This window comes from Phyllobates terribilis, unplaced genomic scaffold (assembly GCF_046119375.1).
Source record: "Phyllobates terribilis strain yellow unplaced genomic scaffold, ASM4611937v1 Scaffold_292__1_contigs__length_2399606, whole genome shotgun sequence".
Taxonomy (NCBI): domain Eukaryota; kingdom Metazoa; phylum Chordata; class Amphibia; order Anura; family Dendrobatidae; genus Phyllobates; species Phyllobates terribilis.
This window is the reverse complement of record NW_027363052.1, coordinates 1,041,076-1,062,759: the sequence shown is the minus strand read 5'-3', so window position 1 is coordinate 1,062,759 and position 21,684 is coordinate 1,041,076. Positions and strand designations below refer to the sequence as shown.

Below are 21,684 nucleotides of genomic sequence, written 5' to 3'. Positions count from 1 at the left end.
GCAGAGCCGCGTGTGTACGAGGTGTACGGAGCGGAGCCGCGTGTGTACGAGGTGTACGGAGCGGAGCCGCGTGTGTACGAGGTGTACGGAGCGGAGCCGTGTGTGTACGAGGTGTACGGAGCGGAGCCGCGTGTGTACGAGGTGTACGGTGCGGAGCCGCGTGTGTACGAGGTGTACGGAGCAGAGCCGTGTGTACGAGGTGTACGGAGCAGAGCCGCGCGTGTACGAGGTGTACGGAGCGGAGCCGCGCGTGTACGAGGTGTACGGAACGGAGCCGCGTGTGTACGAAGCAGAGCCGCGCGTGTACGAGGTGTACGAAGCGGAGCCGCGCGTGTACGAGGCGTACGGAGCGGAGCCGCGCGTGTGCGAGGCGTACGGAGCGGAGCCGCGCGTGTACGAGGCGTACGGAGCGGAGCCGCGCGTGTACGAGGCTTACGGAGCGGAGCCGCGCGTGTAGGAGCCGTACGGAGCGGAGCCGCGCGTGTACGAGGCGTACGGAGCGGAGCCGCGCGTGTACGAGGCGTACGGAGCGGAGCCGCGCGTGTACGAGGCGTACGGAGCGGAGCCGCGCGTGTACGAGGCGTACGGAGCGGAGCCGCGCGTGTACGAGGCGTACGGAGCGGAGCCGCGCGTGTGCGAGGCGTACGGAGCGGAGCCGCGCGTGTGCGAGGTGTACGGAGCGGAGCCGCGCGTGTGCGAAGTGTACGGAGCGGAGCCGCGTGTGTGCGAAGTGTACGGAGCGGAGCCTTGTGTGTGAGAGGTGTACGGAGCGGAGCCGCCGCGCGTGTACTTATCTCTATAAATGTACATACAGTACAGAATATATACATAGTGACCCTATATACATACAGTACAGAATATATACATACTGACCCTATATACATACAGTACAGAATATATACATACTGACCCTATACACATACAGTACAGAATATATACATAGTGACCCTATATACATACAGTACAGAATATATACATAGTGACCCTATATACATACAGTACAGAATATATACATAGTGACCCTATATACATACAGTACAGAATATATACATACTGACCCTATATACATACAGTACAGAATATATACATAGTGACCCTATATACATACAGTACAGAATATATACATACTGACCCTATATACATACAGTACAGAATATATACATACTGACCCTATACACATACAGTACAGAATATATACATACTAACCCTATACACATACAGTACAGAATATATACATACTGACCCTATACACATACAGTACAGAATATATACATACTAACCCTATACACATACAGTACAGAATATATACATACTGACCCTATACACATACAGTATAGTATACATACTGACCCTATATACATACAGTACAGAATATATACATACTGACCCTATATATATACAGTACAGAATATATACATACTGACCCTATACACATACAGTACAGAATATATACATACTGACCCTATACACATACAGTACATAATATATACATACTGACCCTATATACATACAGTACAGAATATATACATACTGACCCTATATATATACAGTACAGAATATATACATACTGACCCTATATACATACAGTACAGAATATATACATACTGATCCTATACAGTACAGAATATATACATACTGACCCTATATACATACAGTACAGAATGTATACATACTGACCCTATACACATACAGTACAGAATATATACATACTGACCCTATACAGTACAGAATATATACATACTGACCCTATATACATACAGTACAGAATATATGCATACTGACCCTATATACATACAGTACAGAATATATACATACTGACCCTATACACATACAGTACAGAATATATACATACTAACCCTATACACATACAGTACAGAATATATACATACTGACCCTATACACATACAGTACAGAATATATACATACTGACCCTATACACATACAGTACAGAATATATACATACTAACCCTATACACATACAGTACAGAATATATACATACTGACCCCATACACATACAGTATAGTATACATACTGACCCTATATACATACAGTACAGAATATATACATATTGACCCTATATACAGTACAGAATATATACATACTGACCCTATACACATACAGTACAGAATATATACATACTGACCCTATACACATACAGTACAGAATATATACATACTGACCCTATATATATATATATATATATATATACAGTACAGAATATATACATACTGACCCTATATACATACAGTACAGAATATATACATACTGATCCTATACAGTACAGAATATATACATACTGACCCTATATACATACAGTACAGAATGTATACATACTGATACTGACCCTATACACATACAGTACAGAATATATACATACTGACACTATACACATACAGTACAGAATATATACATACTGATCCTATACAGTACAGAATATATACATACTGACCCTATATACATACAGTACAGAATGTATACATACTGACCCTATACACATACAGTACAGAATATATACATACTGACGCTATACACATACAGTACAGAATATATACATACTGATCCTATACACATACAGTACAGAATATATACATACTGACCCTATACACATACAGTACAGACTATATACAGTACATACTGATCCTATATACATACAGTACAGAATATATACATACTGACCCTATATACATACAGTACAGAATATATACATACTGACCCTATACACATACAGTACAGAATATATACATACTGACCCTATATACATACAGTACAAAATATATACATACTGACCCTATATACATACAGTACAGAATATATACATACTGACCCTATATACATTCTTTACCCTATTACCTTTTGTACATTGCTGATAAATCCGGACATAATGACGACACATGGACTGAAGAACAATAGGGATGAGAATCGTCCGTGGTTTCTAGATGGAGTCGGCTCGTCTCTGCTGTGAAGGGTTTGTCCGGTCAGTCGGTGCCGCTGCCAGGATTTCCCAGTGTTGATTAGCGCTGGGCTACAATGAAATGACAAGTTCATAAGTCTGGGACATAAAATATCACAAAGAAAAGCTCTAGGATTACAATGAAATTCTAATTTTATTAAATTACAATACAGGGAAAAATAAATATCTACTATATAATCGGCTTATCCCGTCTGTCTGTCCGTCCAGGAAATCCCGCGTCGCTGATTGGTCCGGCAGCGGCCAATCAGTGATGCGGGATTTCAGAACAAGATGGCGGCAGTTAGCGGCTCATCTGCCGCACGAAGGTCAGCGGCGATGCAGCCGGGAGATGACCGGCACTAGCGGGTCATCTCCCGGCTGCTCGCAGCAGAAGTACCCCGACTGGCGGCCTAGGCAGCGCCGCTCCCCGGTCCTCCCTTCACACTTGCCGTCAGAAGATCAGAGACCCTAGCCGCTGAGCTCCCGACGGTAGCCGCATGGAGGTCAGTGGCGATGCAGCCGGGAGATGACCGGCGCTAGCAGCGGAAGTACCCGCACAGGCAGCGCCTCTCCCCGGTCCACACTAACACGGTTCACTGATTGGTCGCGACCAATCAGCAATATTGCCGCCAAATTTAAACAGTGCTCTACTGATTGGCACGAAATTTAAAACACCGCTTCTCTGAATGGTCAAATCAGCGACTGGCGCAGCCCGGCCGCGAATTGGCGCCGGATTTGAAACACGCAGGCCACTGTCGGGAGATCAGCGGCGACGCAGCCGGGAGATGACCGGTGCTAGCCGGTCATCTCCCGGCTGCTCGCAACAGAAGTACACCGACCGGCGGCCTTGCTCCCCGGTCCTCCCTTCACACTTGCCGTCGGGAAATCAGCGGTCCTAGCCGCTGATCTCCCGACGGTAGCCGCATGGAGGTCAGCGGCGATGCAGCCGGGTGCTAGCCAGTCATCTCCCGGCTGCTCGCAGCGGAAGTACCCGAACAGGCAGCGCCGCTACCCGGTCCTCACTAACACGGTTCGCTGATTGGTCGCGACTATTTGCAGCTGCAGCCAAGGGGTCTCCTGTTTCGCTTTCCACGGTGAGTGATGGACTGTGGGCGGGGTTATCCCCCATCCCGTCACACCCGGCATCCACCGCACGCGCATTCATTGACAGAGCGCGCGGTGGATGCTGGGTGTGACACGATGGGGGATAACCCCGCCCACAGCCCGTCATTCACTGTGGTACGTGGAACAGGAGACCCCTGGCTGCAGCCGCAAATAGTCGTGATGTAAGCGAAAGCAAGAGCTGGCTGCAGCCGGGGGAATTACGTCCTGGCTGTGCGTGGTCAGCGATGTTGTCACAAGCAGTATTGACAACATGACGTAATTACAAAATTCATTAGGGGCCCCGGGGGGATACATTGGGGGGTTAATTTAAAGTAGTGCACAACCCATTTAAATACTGCTTCGCTGATTAGTCGCGCCCGGTAGGCCGCATACATATTCTAGAATACCCGATGAGTTAGAATCGGGCCACCATCTAGTATAAAATATATATTATATACTGTATATACAGTACAGACCAAAAGTTTAGACACACCTTCTCATTTAAAGATTTTTCTGTATTTTCATGACTTTGAAAATTGTACATTCACACTGAAGGCATCAAAACTATGAATTAACACATGTGGAATTATATACTTAACAAAAAAGTGTGAAACAATTGAAAATATGTCTTATATTCTAGGTTCTTCAAAGTAGACACCTTTTGCTTTGATGACTGCTTTGCACACTCTTGATGTGCTTCAAGAGGTAGTCACTGGAAATGGTCTTCCAACAATCTTGAAGGAGTTCCCAGAGATGCTTAGCACTTGTTGGCCCTTTTGCCTTCACTCTGCGGTCCAGCTCAACCCAAACCATCTCGATTGGGTTCAGGTCTGGTGACTGTGGAGGCCAGGTCATTTGGCGTAGCACCTCATCACTCTCCTTCTTGGTCAAATTGCTCTTACACAGCCTGGAGGTGTGTTTGGGGTCATTGTCCTGATGAAAAATAAATGATGGTCCAACTAAACGCAAACCGGATGGAATAGCATGCCGCTGCAAGATGCTGTGGTAGCCATGCTGGTTCATTATGCCTTCAATTTTGAATAAATCCCCAACAGTGTCACCAGCAAAGCACCCCCACACCATCACACCTCTTCCTCCACGCTTCACGGTGGGAACCAGGCATGTAGAGTCCATCCGCTCACCTTTTCTGCGTCGCACAAAGACACGGTGGTTGGAACCAAAGATCTCAAATTTGGACTCATCAGACCAAAGCACAGATTTCCACTGGTCTAATGTCCATTCCTTGTGTACTTTAGCCCAAACAAGTCTCTTCTGCTTGTTGCCTGTCCTTAGCAGTGGTTTCCTAGCAGCTATTTTACCATGAAGGCCTGCTGCATAAAGTCTCCTTTTAAGAGTTGTTGTAGAGATGTGTCTGCTGCTAGAACTCTGTGTGGCATTGACCTGGTCTCTAATCTGAGCTGCTGTTAACCTGCGATTTCTGAGGCTGGTGACTCGGATAAACTTATCCTCAGAAGCAGAGGTGACTCTTGGTCTTCCTTTCCTGGGGCGGTCCTCATGTGAGCCAGTTTCTTTGTAGCGCTTGATGGTTTTTGCAACTGCACTTGGGTACACATTCAAGGTTTGCCCAATTTTTCGGACTGACTGACCTTCATTTCTTAAAGTAATGATGGCCACTCGTTTTTCTTTACTTAGCTGCTTTTTTCTTGCCATAATACAAATTCTAACAGTCTATTCAGTAGGACTATCAGCTGTGTATCCACCTGATGTCTGCACAACACAACTGATGGTCCCAACTCCATTTATAAGGCAAGAAATCCCACTTATTAAACCTGACAGGGCACACCTGTGAAGTGAAGACCATTTCTGGTGACTACTTCTTGAATCTCATCAAGAGAATGCCAAGAGTGTGCAAAGCAGTCATCAAAGCAAAAGGTGGCTACTTTGAAGAACCTAGAATATAAGACATATTTTCAATTGTTTCACACTTTTTTGTTAAGTATATAATTCCACATGTGTTAACTCATAGTTTTGATGCCTTCAGTGTGAGTGTACAATTTTCATAGTCATGAAAATACAGAAAAATCTTTAAATGAGAAGGTGTGTCCAAACTTTTGGTCTGTACTGTATATATATATATATATATATATATATATATATATATATATATATATATATACAGTGCCTACAAGTAGTATTCAACCCCCTGCAGATTTAGCTGGTTTGATAAGATGCAAATAAGTTAGAGCCTTCAAACTGCAAACGAGAGTAGATTTTATGAACAGAAGCATAAATCTTACAAACCAAAACGTTATGTTGCTCAGTTGAATTTTATTAAATTTTAAACATAAAAGTGTGGGTCAATTATTATAAAACCCCTATGTTTAATATTTTGTGGAATAACCATTGTTTGCAATTACAGCTAATAATCGTCTTTTATAAGACCTGATCAGGCCGGCACAGGTCTATGGAGTTATCTTGGCCCACTCCTCCATGCAGATCTTCTCCAAGTTATCTAGGTTCTTTGGGTGTCTCATGTGGACTTTATTCTTGAGCTCCTTCCACAAGTTTTCAATTGGGTTAAGGTCAGGAGACTGACTAGGCCACTCTAACACCTTGACTTTTTCCCTATTGAACCAGGCCTTGGTTTTCTTGGCTGTGTGCTTTGGGTCGTTGTCTTGTTGGAAGATGAAATTACGACCCATCTTAAGATCCTTGATGGAGGAGCGGAGGTTCTTGGCCAAAATCTCCAGGTAGGCCGTGCTATCCATCTTCCCATGGATGCGGACCAGATGGCCAGGCCCCTTGGCTGAGAAACAGCCCCACAGCATGATGCTGCCACCACCATGCTTGACTGTAGGGATGGTATTCTTGAGGTCGTATGCAGTGCCATCCAGTCTCCAAACGTCACGTGTGTGGTTGGCACCAAAGATCTCGATCTTGGTCTCATCAGACCATAGAACCTTGAACCAGTCTGTCTCAGAGTCCTCCAAGTGATCATGAGCAAACTGTAGACGAGCCTTGACATGACGCTTTGAAAGTAAAGGTACCATACAGGCTCGTCTGGAACGGAGACCATTGCGGTGGAGTACGTTACTTATGGTATTGACTGAAACCAATGTCCCCACTGCCATGAGATCTTCCCGGAGCTCCTTCCTTGTTGTCCTTGGGTTAGCCTTGACTCTTCGGACAAGCCTGGCCTCGGCACGGGAGGACACTTTCAAAGGCTGTCCTGGCCGTGGAAGGCTAACAGTAGTTCCATAAGCCTTCCACTTACGGATGATGCTCCCAACAGTGGAGACAGGTAGGCCCAACTCCTTGGAAAGGGTTTTGTACCCCTTGCCAGCCTTGTGACCCTCCACGATCTTGTCTCTGATGGCCTTGGAATGCTCCTTTGTCTTTCCCATGTTGACCATGTCTGAGTGCTGTTCACAAGTTTGGGGAGGGTCTTAAATAGTCAGAAAAGGCTGGCAAAAGAGATCTTTAATCCACACATGTGAAGCTCATTATTCTTGGTGCCTGAACTACTTCTTAATACTTTAATTCTTGTGGTTTGAGGGGTTGAATAATAAATGACACTCTGAATTAACTTTTTACGTTTTAAAAAAAAAATTAAAAAAAAATTTGCTGCAGTGCATTTCCCACTTCCAGGCTGATCTACAGTACAAATGTCACAATGCCAAGTTAATTCCGCATGTGTCAACCAGCTAAATCTGCAGGGGGTTGAATACTACTTGTAGGCACTGTATATATATTTATATACATACATACACACACACACTAGATGGTGGCCCGATATATATATATATTTTTTTTTGTACTGTGTTAGCCAGCTTTCAACCTGTTACTATCTTTTCAGTTAGTCATTAAAAGGTATAAACCACTGAGGACTCTCAAATTTAAATATTTTTAAAAGATTACAAAAAATCATGTAAAAACAAGGAAACCTCAGGAAAGTGCAGAGCATTAGATTGTGACTATCAGATTAGTAATATACCGAAGTATATGTGTAATAGGAAAGAATTAATAACTGATTAAGTGCTAGTGTAATACAGTGCTGGCCAAAAGTATTGGCACCCCTGCAATTCTGTCAGATAATACTCAGTTTCTTCCTGAAAATGATTGCAATCACAAATTCTTTGGTATAATTCTCTTCATTTAATTTGCTTGCAAGGAAAAAACACAAAAGAGAATGAAGCAAAAATCAAATCATTGATCATGTCACACAAAACTCCAAAAAAGGGCCGGACAAAAGTATTGACACCCTCAGCCTAATACTTGGTTGCACAACCTTTAGCCAAAATAACTGCGAACAACCGCTTCCGGTAACCATCAATGAGTTTCTTACAATGCTCTGCTGGAATTGTAGACCATTCTTCTTTGGCAAACTGCTCCAGGTCCCTGATATTTGAAAAGGGTGCCTTCTCCAAACTGCCATTTTGAGATCTCTCCACAGGTGTTCTATGGGGTTTAGGTCTGGACTCACTGCTGGCCACCTTAGAAGTCTCCAGTGCTTTCTCTAAAACCATTTTATAGTGCTTTTGGAAGTGTGTTTTGGGTCATTGTCCTGCTGGAAGACCCATGACCTCTGAGGGAGACCCAGCTTTCTCACACTGGGCCCTACCTTATGCTGCAAAATTTGTTGGTAGTCTTCAGACTTCATAATGCCATGCACACGGTCAAGCAGTCCAGTGCCAGAGGCAGCAAAGCAACCCCAAAACATCAGGGAACCTCCGCCATGTTTGACTGTAGGGACCGTGTTCTTTTCTTTGAATGCCTCTTTTTTTTCCCTGTACACTCTATGTTGATGCTTTTTCCCAAAAAGCTCTACTTTTGTCTCATCTGACCAGAGAACATTCTTCCAAAATGTTTTAGGCTTTCTCAGGTAAGTTTTGGCAAACTCCAGCCTGGCTTTTTTATGTCTTGGGGTAAGAAGTGGGGTCTTCCTGGGTATCCTACCATACAGTCCCTTTTCATTCAGACGTCGACGGATAGTACGGGTTGACACTGTTGTACCCTCGGACTGCAGGGCAGCTTGAACTTGTTTGGATGTTAGTCGAGGTTCTTTATCCACCATCCGCACAATCTTGCGTTGAAATCTCTCATAAATTTTTCTTTTCCGTCCACATCTTGGGAGGTCAGCCACAGTGCCATGGGCTTTAAACTTCTTGATGACACTGCGCACGGAAGACACAGGAACATTCAGGTCTTTGGAGATGGACTTGTAGCCTTGAGATTGCTCATGCTTCCTCACAATTTGGTTTCTCAAGTCCTGAGACAGTTCTTTGGTCTTCTTTCTTTTCTCCATGCTCAATGTGGTACACACAAGGACACAGGACAGAGGTTGAGTCAACTTTAACCCATGTTAACTGGCTGCAAGTTTGATTTAGTTATTGCCAACACCTGTTAGGTGCCACAGGTAAGTTACAGGTGCTGTTAATTACACGAATTAGAGAAGCATCACATGATTTTTCAAAGGGTGCCAATACTTTTGTCCACACCCTTTTTTAGGTTTGGTGTGGAATTATATTCAATTTGGCTTTAGGACAATTCTTTTTGTGTTTTTTTCATTGAAGACAAATTAAATGAAGAGAATACCACCAAAGAATTTGTGATTGCAATCATTTTCAGGAAGAAACAGAGTATTATCTGACAGAATTGCAGGGGTGCCAATACTTTTGGCCAGCACTGTATATTCTCCCTGGATGTTAATAATTACCCGCAGTTTATAAATCATATAAAGTCTTTTCTCTATTGATCCACTATTCCCGTTTCATCACTTCTACATGTCTGTATATTTTTGCACTTTCCTTACAATTTCTCAGCATCACCTCTCCATATTTGCTGCTTAACACGTGACATTTCCATCATACATCCTTAGTCACAATTTCTTTTCACACATTTGGGCAAATTATTTTTCCTACACTAATTTCACTTATCCAAACAATAAGTATAATAATATTCTTCTCCCATGGGCTCTTTTTGTTGTACAGTTTTCCTAGTGATAGGTATAGGCTATAACAATGTATAAAATTTATAGTAATCTGAACACATATATAGTATTCAAAAAATACTAAATAGTCTGGATTATTTTGGTAATTCAAACATTTTCCTACATATAATTATTTTATTTCCCCCTACTACTCCCTTCAATATCCAAACATATATAAAAACAGCGCAGAGAACCATCTAAGTAATAATGGGCGGTAGTGCGCATGCGTCTCCTGAGGACCTCATAGACCAAACTCAGTGCGTATCATAGTAACCACTAGCATATCCTGCTTGTGGTTCACCTCGCACATGAAGGAGATCACTTCCTTATAGGGCGGCACAGGAGTGTTATGCGCCAACGACACCACCCACTTCATGACGTCAGATGCCATTTTCTATTGGCTGATTGAGTAAAAACGTATCTGTAGCTGATTGGTCCAGTGACATATTTAACCAGGCCATGCCCCCCACTTAAGACACGCCCGCAAGGAAGAAGCCAGAGCGCTGAAACGCGCGTCGGGGGGAAAAGGGGACTGACTTGTATACAAATTTACTATTCCCTATGTTCATTCAAGTGAAATAAGTTTACCTGATAAGGATCCTATGCGGTGCTTAACTGTGATGAAATAGGAATAGTGGTTAAATAATGATATATAAACTGCGGGTGATTATTAAGATATAGGGATAATATATTGCACTAGCATTTAAGAATTTATTAATTCTTTCTTATTTTACATATACTTCTGCATATTACTAATCTGATAAAGTCACAATCTAATGGTCTGCACTTTTATAATTTTTATTATGTAATTTAATAAAATTAAAATTTTATTATAATCATATAGCTTTTCTTTGTCTTTGACATTTTATGTCACAGACTGGTGAACTTTCAAGTGTTATTGAAGTGCTATGTATCATTTTGGAACATACAGTGATAATACAATTAAATGGTGCCTTGCTCCCCTACTGCTATGGCAGCCACAGCATAGGAAATGAGATCGGATGCCTTCTGCAATCTCCTGTGGCCTGAGGCTGCCATATATGTGGTAAGCGTCGTTCTCAGACAAACACTAGCAAATAAAAAGATACTGACGAATAAGGGACTGTGTCGTCGAAACGCGTCCAGTTGTTCCGCTCCTAGTGACATGTTGTGATTTTTAATTTTGGAATAAAAGGATTTATCGCATGTGGCACCGGATTTTACCTTCCTTATATATCCTTGCAAGTGTATGCTGGACACTAATCCGTGAGCCTGGGATTCCTGTGAGTATCAGGTGATATGAGCTAATTATCTTTTTTCAGTCTATGTAACAACATGAACAGTTTAATGGAAGCTCTGAAGATAAGTCATAATTCAGAGGAGTGGAGGCTCTTCATCGAACGTCCAAAACATCCGCTACCTTCAATTCCATTAGGTTATGCAGTCCACATGAAAGAAACCTATAACAACATGAAACAGCTGTTGAGGTGCCTGAACTATGACCAACATTTGCAGCCCCTCTGTGGTGACTTAAAGGTGGTTTCCCTCTAACTTTGTCTCCAGGTTGGATACACAAAGTACTGCTTCTTTCTGAGTGAAATAGTTGTGCAAGAGAATATCACTACAATAAAAGACTTGCCTTTCCAACAGTCACTTCAGCCAGGGAGTAAAAATGTCCTACATCCAGCACTTCTTGACCTAGATAAGATTTTGTTGCCACCATTGCATATTACGTTGGGCCTAATGAAGAACTTTGTAAAGGCAATAGATAAAAATGCAAAAGCATAAAAGTATCTCATTGATACATTTCTAAGGTTGAGAGAAGCAAAGATAAAGGAAGGACTCTTTATTGGACCTCAGATTCTTAAGCTTCTTCAAGATGAGCAGTTTGTCCATTGCAGGGCAATGAAAAGACTGCATGGGTAGCATTCACATTAGTGGTAACTAATTTTTTGGGAAACTCCAGAGTAGATAACTATGAAAAATTGGGAGAAATTCTCCTCAAAACATATAATGATCTTGGCTATAACATGCCCTTAAAGATTAATTTCTTACATTTGCATCTAGACTTTTTTCCACCAAACTGTGGAGCAGTGAATGAAGAGCACTGTGAGAGATTTCACCAAGATATTACGGCTATGGAGGAAAGATATCAAGAAAAATGGAAGCCATCAATGCTTGCAGATTACTGTTATACAATTGTAAGAGATGATCCAGTGTAGGAGTACAAGAGACAAGCAAGAAAGAGTGGTCACTGACTGAGGAGCAAATGTTGTAGTGCAATTTCTGTATCTGTCAATAATTCGTAATAGTGTTTAGACAGGTTTTAGTTATTTGAATTGTTACTAAGTTTCCTCTACATAAATATCAGAAGATTGGCATAGCAAAATATTCTGCATTTTTATATTTGCAAAAATAATAATGTTTCAAAGTACTGAAACTTTTAAGCTTTCATTATATGTAGCCATAAAAGGAAAACTCTTTGATGTCATAGAAACAAGAGACAACTAAAAATTCTCATTGTGAGAATTGAATTCAGGAGGTCAAAATCATTAACAAATGGGCCATTTCATAAATGAACCTGACAACTTTTGAAAATATGTAGAACAATGTATTCTGTTGTAATTTCCATTAAGATTAAGTAATCTGAATAAAATAAAATATACTATATACCATGACGTATGTATAATTGGTTGCGTCATTTGCCATGCTGGAAGTGATACTCGTTTTCCGCCAGACACATTTCAAAGTTGCGTTCCATGTTCCTGAAGGCATCGGCAGGAATATCGGGGGTATAGCAGTAACTTCACGTTGGATATTTTCCTTCAAAACTTCTGAAGTGCAAGACTAGTTCTGATAAACTTCCTTTGAGCATCCCCCAAAAGGAAGAAGTCTGGTGGTGTTAGATCCAGAAACTGTGATTGCCAATTACCCTGTTGCCGAAAAAGGACTCAATTTCTGCCTTGTCCCTTACCAATGGATGGAAGTCGCAAACGGAGGTTAAACGGTACAACAGCTTCTACCTCAATGCATCCTGGCTTGTTCGAAGCTCCATATACTGAGGTGCATATTGCATCTGTTTAGATCAGATTGCTTTGTCATAGTAAGAGTTATTACAGAATATTCAGGGCCTCATTCGAGTGAATTTCCTTGTATTACACACTTTCCATGAAGCTGCTGATGCCAATAGCTTACCAAGCTCATTTCATGAAGCCAAAAAAGGATCCACTTGTACCTGATTCTTATAGGCCAATATTTTTACTACCCACAGACATCAAAATATTGGCCGAGGTTTTGGCTCTGAGGCTGAGTAAATTTACTCCGTACTGTATACAGGGCCCCACATAGTGCTCTGTACTGTATATATGGCTCTACATGGTGCTCTGTACTGTATATATGGCCCTGCATAGTGCTCCGTATTGTATATATGGCCCTGCATAGTGCTTCATACTGTATATATGGCCCTGCATAGTGCTCCGTATTGTATATATGGCCCTGCATAGTGCTTCATACTGTATATATGGCCCTGCATAGTGCTCCGTACTGTATACAGGGCCCCACATAGTGCTCCGTACTGTATATATGGCTCTACATGGTGCTCCGTACTGTATATATGGCCCTGCATAGTGCTCCGTACTGTATATATGGCCCAGCATAGTGCTCCGTATTGTATATATGGCCCTGCATAGTGCTTCATAATGTATACAGGGCCCCGCATAGAGTTCCGTACTGTATATATGGCTCTACATGGTGCTCCGTACTGTATATATGGCCCTGCATAGTGCTCCGTACTGTATATATTGCCTTGCATAGTGCTCCGTACTGTATATATGGCCCTGCATAGTGCTCCGTACTGTATATATGGCCCCGCATAGAGCTCCGTACTGTATATATGGCCCTGCATAGTGCTCCGTACTGTATATATGGCCCCGCATAGAGCTCCATACTGTATATATGGCCCTGCATAGTGCTCCGTACTGTACATATGGCCCTGTATAGTGCTTCATACTGTATATATGGTCCTGCATAGTGCTCCGTACTGTATATATGGCCCTGCATAGTGCTCCGTACTGTATATATTGCCTTGCATAGTGCTCCGTACTGTATATATGGCCCTGCATAGTGCTCCGTACTGTATATATGGCCCTGCATAGTGCTCCGTACTGTATATATGGCCCCGCATAGAGCTCCGTACTGTATATATGGCCCTGCATAGTGCTCCGTACTGTATATATGGCCCCGCATAGAGCTCCGTACTGTATATATGGCCCTGCATAGTGCTCCGTACTGTACATATGGCCCTGTATAGTGCTTCATACTGTATATATGGTCCTGCATAGTGCTCCGTACTGTATATATGGCCCTGCATAGTGCTCAGTATTGTATATATGGCCCTGCATAGTGCTTCATACTGTATATAGGGCCCCGCATAGTGCTCTGTACTGTATATATGGCCCTGCATAGTGCTCCGTACTATATATATGGCCCTGCATAGTGCTCCGTATTGTATATATGGCCCTGCATAATGCTTCATACTGTATATAGGGCCCTGCATAGTGCTCCGTACTGTATATATGGCCCTGCATAGTACTGCGTATTATATATATGGCCCTGCATAGTGCTCCGTACTGTATACATGGCCCCGCATAGTGCTCTGTTCTATATATATGGCCCCGCATAGTGTTCCGTACTGTATATATGGCCCTGCATAGTTCTCGGTACTATATATATGGCCCTGCATAGTGCTCCATACTATATATATGGCCCCGCATAGCGCTCCGTTCTATATATATGGCCCCGCATAGTGCTCCGTACTGTATATATGGCCCTGCATAGTTCTCCGTACTATATATATGGCCCAGCATAGTTCTCTGTACTGTATACATGGCCCTGCATAGTGCTCTGTACTGTATATATGGCCCTGCATAGTTCTCCGTTCTATATATATGGCCCCGCATAGTGCTCCGTTCTATATACATGGCCCCGCATAGTGCTCTGTACTGTATATATGGCCCTGCATAGTGCTCTGTACTATATATATGGCCCTGCATAGTGCTCTGTACTATATATATGGCCCCGCATAGTGCTCCGTACTGTATATATGGCCCTGCATAGTTCTCCGTACTGTATATATGGCCCTGCATAGTGCTCCGTATTGTATATATGGCCCTGCATAGTGCTTCATACTGTATATAGGGCCCCGCATAGTGCTCTGTACTGTATATATGGCCCTGCATAGTGCTCCGTACTATATATATGGCCCTGCATAGTGCTCCGTATTGTATATATGGCCCTGCATAATGCTTCATACTGTATATATGGCCCTGCATAGTGCTCCGTACTGTATATAGGGCCCTGCATAGTGCTCCGTACTGTATATATGGCCCTGCATAGTACTGCGTATTATATATATGGCCCTGCATATTGCTCCGTACTGTATACATGGCCCCGCATAGTGCTCTGTTCTATATATATGGCCCCGCATAGCGCTCCGTTCTATATATATGGCCCCGCATAGTTCTCCGTACTATATATATGGCCCAGCATAGTTCTCTGTACTGTATACATGGCCCTGCATAGTGCTCTGTACTGTATATATGGTCCTGCATAGTTCTCCGTTCTATATATATGGCCCCGCATAGTGCTCCGTTCTATATACATGGCCCTGTATAGTTCTCCGTACTATATATATGGCCCTGCATAGTGCTCTGTACTATATATATGGCCCTGCATAGTGCTCTGTACTATATATATGGCCCTGCATAGTTCTCCGTACTGTATATATGGCCCTGCATAGTTCTCCGTTCTATATATATGGCCCAGCATAGTGCTTCGTACTGTATATATGGCCCTGCATAATTCTCCTTACTATATATATGGCCCTGCATAGTGCTCCTTACTGTATATATGGCCCTGCATAGTTCTCCTTACTATATATATGGCCCTGTATAGTGCTCCGTACTGTATATATGGCCCTGCATAGTTCTCCGTACTATATATATGGCCCTGCATAGTTCTCTGTACTATATATATGGCCCTGCATAGTGCTCCGTACTGTATATATGGCCCTGCATAGTTCTCCTTACTATATATATGGCCCTGCATAGTGCTCCATACTGTATATATGGCCCTGCATAGTTCTCCTTACTATATATATGGCCCTGCATAGTGCTCCGTACTGTATATATGGCCCTGCATAGTTCTCCGTACTATATATATGGCCCTGCATAGTTCTCTGTACTATATATATGGCCCTGCATAGTGCTCCGTACTGTATATATGGCCCTGCATAGTTCTCCGTACTATATATATGGCCCTGCATAGTTCTCTGTACTATATATATGGCCCTGCATAGTGCTCCGTACTGTATATATGGCCCTGCATAGTTCTCCGTACTATATATATGGCCCCGCATAGTTCTCCGTACTATATATATGGCCCAGCATAGTTCTCTGTACTGTATACATGGCCCTGCATAGTGCTCTGTACTGTATATATGGCCCTGCATAGTTCTCCGTTCTATATATATGGCCCCGCATAGTGCTCCGTTCTATATACATGGCCCCGCATAGTGCTCTGTACTGTATATATGGCCCTGCATAGTGCTCTGTACTGTATATATGGCCCTGCATAGTGCTCTGTACTATATATATGGCCCTGCATAGTGCTCTGTACTATATATATGGCCCCGCATAGTGCTCCGTACTGTATATATGGCCCTGCATAGTTCTCCGTACTGTATATATGGCCCTGCATAGTGCTCCGTATTGTATATATGGCCCTGCATAGTGCTTCATACTGTATATAGGGCCCCGCATAGTGCTCTGTACTGTATATATGGCCCTGCATAGTGCTCCGTACTATATATATGGCCCTGCATAGTGCTCCGTATTGTATATATGGCCCTGCATAATGCTTCATACTGTATATAGGGCCCTGCATAGTGCTCCGTACTGTATATATGGCCCTGCATAGTACTGCGTATTATATATATGGCCCTGCATATTGCTCCGTACTGTATACATGGCCCCGCATAGTGCTCTGTTCTATATATATGGCCCCGCATAGCGCTCCGTTCTATATATATGGCCCCGCATAGTTCTCCGTACTATATATATGGCCCAGCATAGTTCTCTGTACTGTATACATGGCCCTGCATAGTGCTCTGTACTGTATATATGGTCCTGCATAGTTCTCCGTTCTATATATATGGCCCCGCATAGTGCTCCGTTCTATATACATGGCCCTGTATAGTTCTCCGTACTATATATATGGCCCTGCATAGTGCTCTGTACTATATATATGGCCCTGCATAGTGCTCTGTACTATATATATGGCCCTGCATAGTTCTCCGTACTGTATATATGGCCCTGCATAGTTCTCCGTTCTATATATATGGCCCAGCATAGTGCTTCGTACTGTATATATGGCCCTGCATAATTCTCCTTACTATATATATGGCCCTGCATAGTGCTCCGTACTGTATATATGGCCCTGCATAGTTCTCCTTACTATATATATGGCCCTGTATAGTGCTCCGTACTGTATATATGGCCCTGCATAGTTCTCCGTACTATATATATGGCCCTGCATAGTTCTCTGTACTATATATATGGCCCTGCATAGTGCTCCATACTGTATATATGGCCCTGCATAGTGCTCCGTTCTATATATATGGCCCTGCATAGTGCTCCGTACTGTATATATGGCCCTGCATAGTGCTCCGTTCTATATATATGGCCCTGCATAGTGCGCCATACTGTATATATGGCCCTGCATAGTGCTCCGTTCTATATATATGGCCCCGCATAGTGCTCCATATTGTATATATGGCCCTGCATAGTTCTCCGTACTATATATATGGCCCTAAGTGACGCTTAGGACCATTCCCCATCACTTTCAATTACATCATGACTGTGACAGCACACTTCTTAAAGTGCGGGGTATAGATTTACTTACAAATACTGCTAGAGGTGGAAAGAGGAGTCAACGTTTGGCACAATTGGAAGCCCGTTGGATTTGGGCTCTGGACACCGTACTGTATACAGGGTCCCGCATATTGCTCTGTACTGTATATATGCCCCTGAAAAGTGCTCGGTATTGTATATATGGCCCTGCATAGTGTATTGTATATTAGTCCCAGATTAAAAAAATAAATAAATACTCACCTCTGCCATTCCAGCGCTGATCCCTACTTACCTGTGGGCCCACGAGCCATCCCCCTTTCACTAGCGCCGCAGCTCCTGTCAGGCGGCGCGCCCTCCCATCAGGCCGCGCGCCCTCCCATCAGGCCGCGCACCCTGATGGGAGGGTGCACATAGAGGAGAGTGGCCGCGGCAGTATTGCAGTCAGGCGGCACAGTTTGGGTCGCCCGGCTGAGGCGATGGCTGACAGCCGGGCGGCCCAAAACCGCTGCTAGAGGACCGGCCTGGGGAGGCAATTGGCCCTCTGCCACCCGGCCCAGCCCGCCCCTGGGGATTCTAGTGAATTAAAGTGAGAGTGAGATGGAAAAAAAATTTGGAACCATGTTGAATTTTCCTTGGAGGATCCAACCTACCAAAATTTCACCTAGAACTTATCCAGAATGTCACAAAAGAACCAAGATGAACGTCTAAAGAACTAAAGGCCTCGTTTCTCTCCTCAGTTAATGTAAAATGTCCTTAATTTCACAATAAGAAAGATGGGCAGAAATTGCATGGGAGAGTTGCAAAACGTGGCTGACCAAAAAGAACATAAAGGTTTTGTGACACTAGTCACTACTTGTGGACAGACCGTGAGGCAGAGAAGTCAGACGTTGCGGGGTCAATACCAAGAGAGCACATAGAAAACCATAGGGAATAGATAAAGACATAAGTCAGGTAATGGTCCGGGGTCAAAATACCAGGAGAGAGCGGATCAAGGCAAAAGGACAAGACGAAGGGATAGTCAGAACAAAGGGTCAGGCAGCAGAAGATCAGAACTCAGCAGAACAGAACCAGGCAAACACTCACCAGGAAGCACAAACTACATCTGGCAGGGATCAATGGCAGACAGCTCAGTTAAGTAGCAATCTCCAGAACAGAGAACACCTGGAGAAAATGAGACAAATGAGGTACTGTGATGGTGTGGAGCTGCTTCTACAAGAAGTGGTCGAGTTACCAGAATTGACAGAAACATGTATTCTGAACCCTATCACAAATTCACAGAAATTGGTCTCTCTCTGAATGGCTAAAAAGAAACAAAACTAAGGTGTTGGATTGCCTTAGTCAAAGTCCTAACTTGAACTTCATTGAGATGCTGTGGTAAGACTTTCAACGGGCAGTTTATGCTTGAGAACCTTCCAATGTAGCCGAATAGAAACAATTCTGCAAGTGTCCAAAATTCCTCCACATTGATGTAAAAAAACTCATCACAGGTTACAGGTTATCGCAAGCTAATGGTTTGCATCTGTTACTGTAGAGAATGGCACGACCAATTATTTGTTTAGAAAAGCAATTATTCTTTTTTTACAAGGTGGATCTATAGGGTTTGTATAAATCTTTGAACTTCAGTAAATGGAATGATCTATTAGAAGCTGCATTTTGTAGTTACTTGTTTAAACTTTATTTTATGGTAAAAATAGTTGGATGATCACAAACATTTACATGTGACAAAAAAAATAAAACTGAAAGAAACTACAAAAAGGCAAATACTTTTTTATATACATTTTTATAGGGGTTATCCCCTTTTAGAAAATCTTCGTCTCCAACTGAAGTTTGTTATAAAATAACCAACCACTCGTTACTCACCGTCCCAGGATCCAGCGCTAAGTCTTTACCCCTGTTCCTGGTGTCTGGTATTGGCTGCGGTGCTGACCCCACGTCGACAGCGCGGCGGCCAATCAGAGAACTCAGAAACTCTGAATGGGGCGGGCTCAGTCTACACGTGCAGAGTCGCTGAGCTCACTGATTGGGTGCCACACTTTTGCCATGAAGTCAACGCAGCATTCAATACTGGTCACCGGGAGCAGAGCCAGAAACTCAGTGTTGGACCCAGAGAAGGTGAGTGAAGAGTGTATGGTTATTTTATAACAAACGGCAGCATGGGACGAGGATTTTCTGAAAGGGGACAACCCTTTAAGTTCTTGACCAATGTTATATCTTTTCCTATCTCATCAATGATTTATTTTGACTGTAAATTGAATGTCTATTATCATTTTAATACATAAAACAGCTTGAAAAAATGCTGTCACTGAATGAATCCATTTATTTTTAATGGAGATTTGATTTGTGAGTAAAACATTCAGGAATTGGAAATGTTTTCCGATAAAAGATTTCTGATGCAGAATTAGAGCTGGCTTTGATTAAAACACTCTCCGAATAGGGTAGGTGAAAGTTTTCTCTGATATATTTGAGTTTTTTAATAGTTATTAAGGCTATGTGCCCACGATGCATAAATGCTGCATATTTTTTACGCTTCTCCCTGGCAGGAAAAACATTTTTTACATGCGTTTTTCCCGCCAGGTAGAAGCGTTTGTCAAGCGTCTTTGCATGCATTTCTGCATGCGGGTTATCAAGCGCTTTTCCAAGCGATTTTAGCATCACCTGGAAAGTGCTTGACAACTTGTTCACACTATATAAATCCATGCAACCGGCATGGATTTATATAGTGTGACCAAGTAATAGTTAAAAAAAAGAATAGAATGGTAAAAAATAAAAAAAGATTATACTCACCTTCCCGTGTCTTCCCGGTGTGGTGACGTCATTGAGCCATGTGATGGGTCACATGACTCAGTGATGTCATGGCAGGTCCTTCACAACAGCGCGAGCAGTGAAAGACACCGGAAGGAGCAGACAAAACACCGGGAGGACACCGGAAGGTGAGTATAAACTTTATTTTTTATTTTAAATTCTTTTTTTTACAGTTTCTATGGTACCCAGGTCTGGATGAGAGTCTCCTCTCCTCCAGACTTGGGTACCATCCGCACATAGAAACGCATAATATCCGTGTGTGCAAATGTACTGACACGGATATTATGCGTTTCAATGCAAGTCAATGGCGGCGATTACGCTGCGTGTCCGCCAAATTAATGGACATGCTGCGGATTTTTGAGCGCAGCATAAACGCTGCGGAAAAATCCGCAGCATGGGCATTGACATTGCGGCTTGTCATTGGGGACCATGGGGGGCGGATTACCAAGCTTTTCCCAAGCGTTTATGCTGCGGAAATTCCGCAGCATATACGCTTGTAAAACGCTACGTGAGCACATACCCTAAGACTTGATTTCTTGGTAAGATATTTCTGACATTATTGCATGAAAATGGCTTCTCCCCTGTGTGAGTTCTTTGATGTCTTACAACTTCTGACTAAAACATTTCCCACATTCTGAACATGTAAACGGCTTCACCTCCTTGTGAACCCACTGATGTCTAACAAAATTTGATTTATTAATAAAACATTTCCCACATTCTGAACATGAATATGGCATTGATCCTGTATGAACGCTTTGATGGTTAACAAGAGATGATTTATCAGTAAAAAATGCCCCACGCTCTGAACATGAAAATGGCTTCACCACTGATGTGTGGCAAGATGTGTTTTATTATTATAAAGTTTCCCACATTCTGAACATGAATACAGCTTCTCCCCTGTGTGAATCCACTGATGTCTCACAAGACTTGATTTATCACTATAGCATTTCCCACATTCTGAATATGAATGCGGCTTTGCCCCGGTGTGAAT

At 42.9% G+C, this 21,684-nt stretch overlaps 1 protein-coding gene and 1 pseudogene across 1 annotated transcript in view; both read right to left on the bottom strand.

The window, feature by feature from the left end:
- The window catches only part of LOC141220423 (uncharacterized), a 14,572-nt gene extending 11,553 nt beyond the window's left edge, over positions 1-3,019 (bottom strand). Inside the window, exon 1 of the mRNA XM_073666344.1 lies at positions 2,852-3,019. The gene's annotated coding sequence lies outside the window, so the exon portion shown is untranslated. The remainder of the gene's footprint in view (positions 1-2,851) is intronic.
- LOC141220422 (uncharacterized) overlaps positions 1-21,684 on the bottom strand; it is a 24,433-nt pseudogene extending 2,749 nt beyond the window's left edge.